The sequence below is a fragment of the Phocoena sinus genome, chromosome 2 (assembly GCF_008692025.1).
Source record: "Phocoena sinus isolate mPhoSin1 chromosome 2, mPhoSin1.pri, whole genome shotgun sequence".
Lineage (NCBI taxonomy): Eukaryota > Metazoa > Chordata > Mammalia > Artiodactyla > Phocoenidae > Phocoena > Phocoena sinus.
In genome coordinates, this window is record NC_045764.1 from 69,683,141 (window position 1) to 69,696,044 (window position 12,904).

General features: G+C 44.4%; 1 protein-coding gene across 6 annotated transcripts in view; it reads left to right on the forward strand.

The window, feature by feature from the left end:
• Nucleotides 1-12,180: 12,180 nt before the first annotated feature.
• Nucleotides 12,181-12,904, forward strand: part of INTS14 (integrator complex subunit 14) — a 35,253-nt gene continuing 34,529 nt past the window's right edge. For 2 of the 6 annotated variants that reach the window (XM_032624269.1, XM_032624271.1), the window contains exon 1: nucleotides 12,181-12,265. The gene's annotated coding sequence lies outside the window, so the exon portion shown is untranslated. The other 4 variants (XM_032624270.1, XM_032624273.1, XM_032624272.1 and 1 more) reach the window with 3 other exon arrangements.

Consider the following 12,904-nt stretch of genomic DNA (forward strand, 5'->3'; position numbering starts at 1 on the left):
TTAAGGCCCTCAAAGAATTCTCAATTTATAAAGAAGGGCAGAGAAGCCCAGCCCAACTAAATATGAAATCTCTAATCAATGTCCACAGGTTATTACAAAACAATAACTAGAAATGATCAGTTTTGCATATGAAGTAATATATTACAAGTTAGATGAATAACCCATAGAATCTTAGGTCATTAAAGGTGGAAAGAATTACTGACACTGTTTAATGCAACTCCCCATTTGAGACATGAAGAAACTGAGGTCCAGAGACATGTGACTTGCTCAACATCACACAGCTAGTGAGCAGCAGTGCAGATGAGCTTTCTAAAGTCCCAGTCTTTCCAGCATACCACACTAATTAGCAATGCAAATACAATTGTCTTAAAAAGCAAAATAAGTACGGAATAAGTGAATTTCCTTCTTTGTCCTTGATTCCTATCATTGTCTTTCCACCATCTCCCTGTCTATCTAACCCTCGCCATATACTCAACACTCTGAATCTCCAAAAGAAACTTTGGAGAGTATCTCTTTCTGGTGTGCCACTGTTATGTAACAGAGCTGAGCTGGCACCCCAGCTGATCCCTCCTACCTAATCACATCATTTACCTTCAAACCTGGACATCTGGGTATCTTCTCAGTTCTGGAAACTTGTCAGAATCCAGGGTCTCAAAGAGTGAGTCTGAAGCTGTACAGCAGGGAACACCCCATCTCCTGCTCCCAGCTCCCCTATGGAATCCTAATTCAAGGCAGGGTCAGGTATGAAGGGCATCTCAGGGGAAGGATATCCAATCCCTGCTAATCCCCGCCTCTAAGAAGCTTATCAGGGCATTGTACAAGTTCTGGGTCCCACTGTCTCTGCCAGAGCCTGAGAGAGTAGACCTTCCCCCAAAGACAGATGGATTCTCTGTGGGCCCCTCCATTCAAGGGGGAAACTGGGGGAACTTCTCAAACTAATTTCTAAGCTCTGAGAATGAGAGATGATCCACAGTTTCCAGAAAGATTTGGAAAGATTCTGAAGGCACTCTGTGGGAACCAAGAGAAAGTGCCTGAGGCTTAAAAGATCAGAAGACCTCAGTTAGCACCAGGCTCTGTTTGCTACTGTGTGATTCTAAATGTAATTTAAATGTAAATGGAGAGATAATAACACCTGTCCTACCTATTTGAAGGGTGGATGTGACAATCAAAGTTAAAAATAAGGGAATATCTACTCAATTTTGCTGTAGAACCTAAAACTGCTCTAAGAAATAAAATCTATTTTTAAAAATGAGGGAATGTGAGAGAAATACTTTACAAACTTTAAAGCATTTCACATATGAAAAATATTTTATTAGGCCTAAGGGAAATTCTTGAGGGAGAGGGCACTGACAGATCTCCCCAGTGCAGGCTGGGACATACTGTCAACTGAAATAAAATGCACAACCTAAAAGTAAATAAAACCAAATGTTTTATTTGGGGCATTACTGAGGACTTAGGCCTGCAATACAACCTCTCAGATAGCTCTGAGGGACTGTCCCAAAGAGGTAAGGGAGGAGCCAGGATATATAGGAGCTTTTGCCCAAAAACCCCAGGTAGTCAAACACCAAAATATTACTGCTAGTTAAAGAAAAACCAGACATCTCAAGTTGAGTTAACTGATTTTCTATATATGGGACGATGCAAGAGTCTGGGCTTAATGAAATTATTCCTTTGATATGCACCTTATCTATGGGGGTGGGGGCAGCTTACGTGCCTGATGGCTTGATGGCCACAACATCCTTTGCTTACTGATATGGCAGGTGACATTATTTGTCCACAGCATCTCCTCTTGGTCATAAATTCGACCAACATTTGGGAGGCATTTTATGACCAATCTTGTCCCATGGCTCTAGGAAGTGGTTCCTGGATCAGGCAAAGATTCTGTAGATAGGCCACTCAATGTGCTACTTTTTGGATCAGGCCCTATTGATAATCTAAAATTCTCTGGAATATGCTGGCGGTCCAGTGGTTAGGATTTGGCGCTTTCACTGCCGGGGCCCAGGTTCGATCCCTGCTCGGGGAACTACGATCCCACAAGCCGCATGGCACAGCCTAAAAAAAAAAAAAAAAAATTTCTCTGGATCTCCTGTCTTACTAGTCTATTATGATCCAGGAAATATTTTCTGCTTCTTCCCATACCTAGAGTTGCACTATTACGATTATTCTACATAAAGTTTTACAATTTAAAAGATCCATTGTCTGGCCACTGACGAGTAGTATTTTAATAGTGACTCAAACCAGTAAGACGCAAGGGGCATCCCCATAAGAGAGTGCAAAAGATGTAGCCTCCACAAAATCTAGAAAGTTTACTCCCAAAAACAGTCTAAGAAAGTAAAGGGCCTTCATTGTACAGGTGGATGCAATGAAGGTTAAATGACAAAGGCCCCTTCTTGGCTGGGACCCCTTATGACAAATTTCCCTGAGAGCTGGCACAGCCAGACCAAAAACAACAATAAAAAACTGCTCAGAATCCCAGTCTATTCGACTGGCTGTCAAATGTACACCATATGTGTACTGCCCAGATGGCAGAGACCAAGCTCTCAAAACACACACACACACACACACCTCTAAGAATATCAGGTAGAACCTTCACATCTCAAAAACACAAGGAAAGAACTGCAAGTTCTCCCTAGAAGGGCTTTTATTTCTTTAAGGTCAGAATTCTGAAAAAACGTTTTATCAAGCTGGCTTTCTCTAACTTAACTGCTTACACAATAAAAATCCCCATATTGGCCATTTTCAGGGAGAGATTTCCTTTAATTCCCAATTAAGTAAGTACTTGTAGCTAAGTTTGTATATACATAAACCTGGCTGGGGTATTAGTTGGAGGCTGGCTTTCTGATGCCCCTCATTTAGGAAAGATGTTAGGCCAGTCTCTTACATAATCACCCAGTTTAGACAGCTCAGTGTCACTCAACTGAGCAACCTAGTGTCTTTCAACCAGGCTCCCCTAGTATCTTTCAGCTGGGAGGTACTTTTTCCCAATGTCTTTCAACCAGGTCCCCCCCCCACCCCGTATCTTTCAACTGGGTAGCCAGGTACCTATTGTACACGGCCAATTAAAACTCAGGAACATCAACCAATAATCGGGAGATCTGAGAACCATGAGAGACTCACCCAAATTCATCTGGACTCTCCAAGGAGGCGAATGGGCACAAGAGGCCTCTGCTGGTACCAAGGCTCTGATTCCTCCTAGAGTTCAGGTGACGGAGGGAAGTCTGCTCTGGGTCCCTTTAAGATCACCCAAACTGTCAACTGAAAAAAAAAAAGCACAACCTAAAACTTGAGAATTATGTTTTATTTGGGGAATTACTAAGGACTTAAGCCCAGGATATAGCCTCTCAGATAGTTCTGAGGGACTTCTCTGAAGAGGTAAGGGAGGAGCCAGGATACACAGGAGTTTTTGCAGAAAACCCAAGTAGTTGAACATCAAAAGATTACTGCTAGGGCTTCCCTGGTGGCGCAGTGGTTGAGAGTCCACCTGCCGATGCAGGGGACACGGGCTCGTGCCCCGGTCCGGGAAGATCCCACATGCCGCGGAGCGGCTGGGCCCGTGAGCCATGGCCGCTGAGCTGAGCCTGCATGTCCGGAGCCTGTGCTCCGCAACGGGAGAGGCCACAACAGTGAGAGGCCCGGGTACGGCAAAAAAAAAAAGATTACTGCTAGTTAAAGGAAAACTAGACATCTCAAGTTAATGAGTTTAGTGTTTTTCTATGTATGGGAAGATGCAAGCATCTGGACTTAATTAAATTATTCCTTTGATATGTACCTTAAGTATCTAGGGCCAGGAGCCTGTTTATCTCCATCCTGAGTTCCCCTCCGGCTGCACCACTGGGAGGAAGTGTGGGGCAGCTGTAGTGGCTGATGGCTTGATGGTCACGTCATCCTTTGTTTACTGATATGGCAGGCAACATCCTTTGTCCACAATCCCAAGATACCTGAGGAATTGTGCGTCTAGCTCATGGCCAGAGCTGACTGACGTGGGAGTGGAGCAAGGCAGTGGGGGCGGGGTGTGTCTCGTGAGCCTACCCACTCACCTGGAAACCATTTCAATCATTCAGCTAACTCTGCCTGATACTTACTGATTGCTCCTCTTTCCCTTCTCTGTTTCCCCCAAGGTACAGGGATAGCATGCTGCCTTGATTACTTCCATCTGAAATATCAGGTAATCCCTCACAGCTTCATCCCTGCCCTATTTCACCCTGAGTGAAGGTACCCAGACCCCTCTGCTGAAGCGCACAGCGGCGCTCACTCTCTGTGGAAGAGCTGTCTTCATCTCTGGGTGTCCAGTGGTCACTCTGGGTGTTGTAAGCCTGGGTAGAGGGGCTGACCTCTGCTAGTTACCACATCGTTGCCTCTTAAGAGTGCTGCAGGCAAAACCAGATCTAGTTACACCAACTGTCTAACACAGTCACAGTTTGGTTCAGAAAGATGGAAAAAGGAACCCAATTCATGAGGTGAAATTATGAGTGATCTTTTTTTTCTAGAATAATTCCTCTATTTTTACATTATTTGTGCAATATAGAAAATTCAGGAGAGGACTTCCCTGGCAGTCTAGTGGTTAAGACTCCACACTTCCAGTTCAAGGGGTGTGAGTTTGATCTCTGGTCGGGGAACTAAGATTCTGCAGGCCACCATGCGGCACGGCCAAATAAAAAGAAAATTCAGGAGAGGAAAAATACTCAGAAAAGGATTCCTTTCTCTCATACACTCCTAACTGTTACCAAGGAGTTCTTTCTAGCGTCTAACCTAACTCCCAACTGTTGGGGGCAAACCTGGTTCCTTATGTCTTGTTCTCATGGGGTTATGGCACACTTTGAAATTCAACAGGCTATAGAAAAGTTTGCTGCTCAACCAAGAGTGGAAGCATTGTCTGTACCAGTGGTGTGAGTTTAGGCAAGAATTTAACTTCTCAATGACTGTAAAATGAGGGTGATAATGACACTACTTGCTTGGTAGGCTTATTGTAAGAATTAAGTTATATGTTAATATGTAAAACACATTAACAGTGGTGATACTGTTGTTATTCTGCTTTTGGAGATCACAGTCAGACTGTGTTGGTGGGAAGCAGATCTCCATGCATTCCATTGTGACAACGCTTTACTGTGTAATAACCTGATTAATGTTCGCATTAATCTCTTACTAGCAGGTGAGCTCCTGTCTTAATCACGGCTGAAACCCCAGAGTCCAGAACGGTGTCTGGCACTCAAAAAATTTATTTGTTGGGGCTTCCCTGGTGGTGCAGTGGTTAAGAATCCGCCTGCCAATGCAGGGGACACGGGTTCGAGCCCTGGTCCAGGAATATCCCACATGCTGTGGAGCAACTGAACCCATACACCACAACTACTGAGCCTGTGCTAGAGCCTGCAAGCCACAACTACTGAGCCCGTGTGCTGCAACTACTGAAGCCCACGTGCCTAAAGCCCGTGCTCTGCAACAAGAAGCCACCACAATGAGAAGCCCGTGCACTGCAACGAAGAGTAGCCCCCTCTCGCCACAACTAGAGAAAGCCCCGCGTGCAGCAACGAAGACCCAATGCAGCCATAAATAGATAAATAAATAAATAACTCTGTGCCTCTGTTTAAAAATTAATTAATTAATTAATTAATATATTTGTTGATGGACTGAAGATGTACATCCCAGTGAGGAGATGCTCAGAGATGGAGCACCTGAGCTACACATGTGTGGGGTGGGGAGATGCCCACTCATAAAGGCTCACGGCCTTTCAGAGATCAGACTGCTAGAGAAAGACCAGCACCATCAAGGAGGGGAAGCTGATCTGCTTTTTCTACAAAGTTGTCTTATTTTATCCTCTCCCTGGAACAGGGTGGCAGGACAGGTGAGGTAAATCTAGCTGTGACTCTCACAATAATATCGGGGGCTGAGGAAGGCCGGGCTTTGGGGCTGGGCAGGATGGCAGGTAGGCCTTTCCTCTCCCACCCTCTGCAGCTCAAGGCCTTTCCCATGGTTCTATTAGAACAGGAGGGAGAAGGAATTAGGCTTTGCACCTGACACTGAGGGTTTGTGATTGAGGCTGGTTTATTTCTGGGCCTACCTCAAGAGTTGATATCGACCCTACAGTTGCATGGTGGAATTAGACAAGATTTGGCAGGGGGTGCAAAATCCAATGCCTTCAGGGCCTGGGTGGATAAAATTAAGCTAAATCAGCTCTATTCAAAGTCAGCGGAGAGTAATAAGGGCTGTGTCTGGACAGAGAATGAATGACCCACCTATAAGCATTCCAATGTAAAACAGTTTAAAAATATTAAAGGCAAACAAAATGGGGCTAGGGGCTGAATTTGACCTTCTAGTACTTTGCAAACTCTAATAAGGTAACAAGTCTGACCAGGAGCAAGTCTCCACAGGTCTCTCATTCTCAGGTTCCTCATTTATAAAACCAAGAAAGACGAACTTCCTCATGGGGTTGCTCTAAGAGGTACAGTGAGAACTTGTGCGGAAGCACTTGGATCTGTCAGATACTGAACTGTGTCACAGTTTAAGAGCTTTTGTTTATATTGTTTTAATTGTTTATATTATATCATTTATAGGATTTCTTTTAAATGACTGTGCAGTTGTCACTAGTGGAAATGAGCAAAATAAGCCCCCAAACATCCCATGACATTTCATCTCTCCAAGCCAGTGGCTGGAGCCATACCTGAAGCAGGGAATTTCAGGGGGTGACACTTCATGTTGGTAAGCAGTTCAGAGACAGGGTTTTGGCTTCACAGTCAGGTACCCATCCCGAAGGGCCTGGGGTCTAGAGGAGAGATCAGACAGGCTCTATCAGAGGGCTTCAGTGTGGCCATGCAGGAATCCACACAGTACCGGAACAATTAACAACTCCTCTCTAAGTGAGTGTGAAACAGCCCACTGAGTAAAACTCACCCTGTCAAATCTGATTTTACAAAGGAATGTCAATTGAAGCAATAGTGAGGGGTTTTTTTTGGCTTATCAATTAAAAAGGACTAAAAAATTTAATATCCAGTCCTGGTGAAGACACTGGGGATAGAGGGTAAATCTGATACAGCAGCACAGTGATGCTGTTAAACTGTAAGTGAGATCATGGTCTCTATACTCCAAACTTTCCAGTGGCTTCCCACCTCAGAGGAAAAGCTCCAACGATGGTCTGCCAGCATTGCTTATAGGGCAAAAACTGAAATCTATCTAAACATTGATGGAAAACTGGTTACATAAATGATATCACATCTTTCCAATAGTCAATTACATAGCAATTAAAAGGAATGAATATACACACTCACACACACACACACACGCACATAGGTAGAAACAACTTTGCAAAGACTATGTAAGAATAGTTGTACTTTTGTCACCAGTAGATACAGAATGAATAAAACCAACCAAACAAAAAACACCTGGTACTTCATCTCTCAAACCCAGCGGCTGGAACCATACTTGAGGCAAGGAGATATATGTGGTTACTTCTAGGAAAAAAACACTAATTTCTCACTTCATGTACTTTGAAACTGTTTGAATTTTTCCCATATAAATGAATTACTTTTATAACTTTTTTAAAACTAGTTTTGTTTTGCTTTATCTGCTTTTTCATTGAAATATACTACCAAAGTTTTAAGAGGGTGAAGAGTGAGCCTGGCAAGACAGATGCAGGCCCAGATCATGAGAGGCCTTTAAAAATTTAGAGTTTACAACATTTTTCAAAGGAGAGGGGGTCCTAAATAAAAAAGTTCAGTTCTACTTTCTTAGACAAATGTAGTACCCACCAAATTTTCTCTGTTTTCTCCCTTTGACCTTTCTTCTAATAACCTCTCTTCCTTCCCTCCTATCTTCTTTCCACAAATGCATATCGAGTGTCACGTGCCAGACCCTGAGGATCCAGTGGTGGATAAGATTCACTCCTATTTACAGAGCAGAGATGAAGTTAATTGAAACTGGAAGTGTACAAAATCACTTCTTTGTTCAATGAGTCTTTCCATTATTTTAGACTGGGGAAGCTCTGTGGTTTTCTCAAATGCTGTGGAAAAGACTGAAGGAGGATTGAGAGGGAGGTCAGAGTTTCCTCATCAAATACGTTGCAAATGAAGAAAGACATGGAGGAATAAACCTATAGATTAAGAGATTTCAGAGATATATCAAGAGATTGCAGTGATATTTATGAGACAACTGGATATTTGAAAGCTGACTGGGTATTTGATGATATTAGGGATTTATTGTTAATTATTTTAAATGTGACAATGGTAGTGTAATTGTTGTGGGTTTAAGTCTCTCTCTGTCAAGAGAATGAGAAGACAAGTCGGACTGGGAGAAAATATTTGCAAAATACATGTCTGATATTATCCAAAATATACAAACAACACTTAAAACTCAACAAGGGGGACTTCCCTGGTGGTCCAGTGGTTAAGAATCCACCTTCCACTGCAGGGGGCGTGGGTTCTATCCCTGGTCAGGGAACTAAGATCCCACATGCAGCCAAAAAATAAATCAATCAATTAATCAATCAATAAAAGATGTTTTAAAAAAAAACCCAACAAGAAGAAAACAAACAACCTGATTAAAAAATGGGCAAAAGACCTGAACAGGTCTTTTTACCAAAGGCGATATACAGATGGCATGTAAGCATATGAAAAGATGTTCAACTTCATGTAACACTAGGGAACTGCAAATTAAAACAACAATGAGATACCACTATACAGCTATTACAATAGTGAAAATCCAGAACACTGACAACATCAAATGCTGGTGAGAATGTAGAGCATCAGGAACTCTCATTCACTGCTGCTGGGAATATATAATGGTACAACTACTCTGAAAGTCAGTTTGGCAGTTTCCTACAAAACTAAACATATGCTTACCATACAAGCCAGCAATCTCTCTCCATGGTATTTATTCAATTGAGTTGAAAAACCTATGCCCATACAAAGCCATGCACAAGGATGTTTACAGCAGCCTTAGTGATAACTGCCAAAACTTGGAAGCAACCAAGATATTCTTCAGCAAACTGTGGTACTTCCAAACAGTGGAATATTATATAGCACTAAAAAGAAATGAGCTATCAAGCCATGAACAGACATAAAGGAAACTTAAGTGCATATTACTAAACAAAAGAAGTCAATCTGAAAAGACTGCTCACTGTATGATTCTAACTATATGACTCTGGGAAGGGCAAACCATGAAGACAGCAGAAGATCAGTGGTTCCTGGGAGTCATGGGAGAGGGAGGGATAAAAAGAGCACAAAGGATTTTTAGAGCAGTGAAACTACTCTGTATGATACTACAATGGTAGATACATGTCATTATACATTCGTCAAAACCCATAGAATGTACAACACCAAGAGTGAACCCTATAATAAACTATGGACTTTGGGTGATATTGATGTGTCAATGTAGGTTCATAGAGTATAACAAATGTATCACTCTGGTGCTGGGATGCTGATAGTGGAGGAGGCTGTGTGTGTGCGGACAGAGTATTTGGGAACTCTCTGTACTTTCCACTCCACTTTGCTGTGAACCTAAAAGTGCTCTAAAAATAAAGTTTATTAATTTAAAAAATCCTTCTCTTTTAGAGATACATAATGAAATACTTATGGACAAGATGTTATGCTACATAATGAAATACTTATGGACAAGATGTTATGCTATCTGTGATCTGTATCAAAACAATATGTTGGGGAGAAGTGGGTAGGGGTATAAATGGAACAAGACTGAGAATTGAGTTGATAGTAGAAATAGGGTGAAGGGTACATGGGGATTTATTATGCTATTCCCCTATCTTTGTCTATGTTTGAAAATCTTCAATAATAAAAATTTTTAAGAAGACAAAAGGGTCATATCTACAATTTCTTTGGACTTTCACTTTGGTGAAAATAGAGGAATGGGGTAGGATGATGAGGGAAAGCAGATAGCCTGGAGCTTGGAAGTATGATTTGGAAGTGGACACAGTCCAGACTAGAGGAGGCAGGAAGGAAGACATAGGGCAAAGGACAGCACCGAAAATGGAAAGGGAGGGAAGAACAGAAAAGGAATGTGGGCTCACCGCCTTCCCCTAACCTCTCTCTTCCCCTTTTCCTCACTCACTCACTCCTTACCCTTCCTCTCTGTAGGTGAGGAAGGAAATCATCTTGGGAACTTAACAATGAAGATTCCAGGCACCAACCCATGAAATTCCAATTCAGTCAGCATGGCCTGGGAATCTACATTTTCAAAACGTGCTGTTGGAGAACTGGATGGGTATATGAACCTCCCTTGAACCCCAGTACATGGCTTCTGTGAGCAGCTTGCTATATCTGTCACTAACCTTTACTCTGCCAGACTGGAGACCAAATCACTCTCCCTTTCAAAGCCTCTGTGACAGCTGTCTACTGTTTCAAAGCAGGAAAAAATAAAGGGAATGATAGATTATGCAAAGGAAGTTGTTTACCGATTTCCTTTAATGTATGTGTGGAAACATGCAAATGCTAAGGGCCTCTTGAGTGGGAAAAAGAAATTTATTAGCCAGCTATGACTTGAAAGACCTCTCCTTTAAGACCTTCTAACTCTTTGTGCTAATGTTCTCTGATTTTATATTCACTCAACAACCTTTTGATTTTTAATGGGATTCTACTAAGAATTAAAAAACAAAAACAAAAGCACTTACCAGTTGCCCTAAGTGATGTGGTCCTCTTAGTAGTCCTACCTTTTATCATCAGTTTTAATCGATTGCCTTTTGCTTCCCTGGTCTCCTGAAAGCCTGTACTCAGAAGAACTAGAAGATGTGATCACCCATCAGCAAACTAATAAACTTAATCTTTAGGACTGGGTAAGGTAATGAATCAGTCTGTGGAGCTGAGCTGGAACTACCAGGAGAACAGTGACCACAGGGCTAAGTCATCATCACATTAGGGGTAGCTCGAAAATTCCCTTGCCCACACGTTCTTGGCCACATCCCTCCCACTAGGGAAAGAATAAGAAACTACAACGAAGTCATCAGAATGCAGCCTTACTTACCTAGATTCCAGTGCCTGCTCAAGCATAAAAGGGTCTTGAGATGGTGAAACCAGCCAAGTTGGGGAGAGAAGTTCTGAAGCAAATAGGGCAGTCTGCCTGCCCCTGGGCCCCGATGCTGACAGGGTCATTCCCATGGAGTGATGTGCCTTCCTCTGCCACCTCTGATATAAGGAGGGGACAGGAAAGAACTACAAGCCCACACTCTCCCACAGAATAAGTCAGACAGACTCAGTTGTTCGGTTCAAAGCATCCTCCCTCCTTGACCCACCTCCTACCTCGCCCCCTCCCACCAACCAAAAGAAAAGGAGGCAAAGGCCTAAAGCCCTCTAGAGGCCTTTCTGTTCCCACTTGTAACCTATGTGGTACAGCATTGTTTTTTGAACCATAACTACCCAGGGGCCTGCTGGCATCCATTCAGGCCTACCTCTAGCTGGCATTTGCTAGCTTTCTAAGAGGTTAGAAAGCAAGTCACTCCTTGTCCCCTCAAGGACCTCGCTGAGGCACAGGCTGCTATGGGGACACCAAGTGACGAGAGGTGAGGTACGCGAGGGCCCATGACGACTCACAGGAAAGCCTAAGTGCAAATCCCTCAGCAGCGCACCTTGGCCAAGGCAGGGGAACTGACTGAACCCTCCCTCTACTTCCCTCAAAGGGGTCGGGGATAAAGTGAGCATCCGGGCTGAGGAGACCAAGAGGGAAAGCCTTGACGTGGAAACTGGCTCACGTCAGCTACGAAAAATACACAGCTCAGTATGAGCACTCCTCAGGCAGGAATTACAATTTATAGAGTAGGAAGAGGATTCTGTCAAGTAGTTCAGAGGAGGGGTCTGAAGACGGACGGGGAAGAGGGGCAAATATCAGTGAGGGTCAGGCTGGTGCACCAACGAGCCCAGGTGAGTGAGAAGACAGTGTGAATTGGTCACGGGATTACCCAGACAGGTGAGGCCCACGGGCCAACGAGAGGCAGGTGGGCAGGAGGCCAGAAACAAATAAGGAAGACCCCGAGAACGAGGAGGGAGAGAAGAGGCGAACACAGCCCAGGCCCGGCGCAGTTGGGGACTACGTGGGGAGTGGGGTCGCGGCGGTGGTCGCAGACAAAACGCTGCGAAGAGAAGCGCTGAGGAAGACGCACGGGAAGCTTCTCCGCTGAGTCAACGCCCCGCCCACGACGCCCTTAAAGCCCCGCCCCAAGCGCCTAGCGCACACCCGGCGCCGAGTTCCGTTTCGTCGCGCGGCCATATACTTCCGGCTGCGGCGCGCTGGCGGAAGGGATTTGGTGACGGACCGTACCGGTGATGGGCGCGCGGTGAGTAGAGGGCGCTGGAGACCGTAGGCTGTCTTGGATTGCTTGTTGGAGCTGCAGGAGAAGGGGTCGGCGGCGGGGAACAACGCGGGGCCGACGCCCGGCCTTTCCGCCGCCGAGGTGGCCGCCCCGCGCCGTCTCTGCGGCGCCAGTTCCGGGCCACTGCCTTCGTTCTCCCTTCGCTCTGCCGCGCCAGAGCTCCGCACAAGCACCACGATGTCGGCCCCTTACCCAGACCCCCTTCGCCTCCTCTTCCCATAAGAGACTTACAGATCTTAAAGATTTTTGACTGATTTTAAGGTAAAAATACATCCCCAGGCAGACGCGATCCAAATGCAGGAGTTCTGTGTTTACAGGTTGGCACTTTAGAGGTGAAGTTGTAACGAGAACGGTGGAGGGGACTCATCCGGGCAAGAGATGTGAGGCCAACAGACAAACTTAAGAGTAGGTTAGCGGATCCCTAGAAATTCGAGTGGAATCACGCTTTAAGAGCGATACTCCTCAGAATCACTTCTTTATGAACGAGCTAATTGTCTCCTGGGAAGAATTATAAATGTGTAGCTAATGGAGATGACCAAATCAAGGGGCTAAGGGCTATTCTCAGGAGTGGACTGTTCTTGAGAAAAGAAGACCACTAGTTGT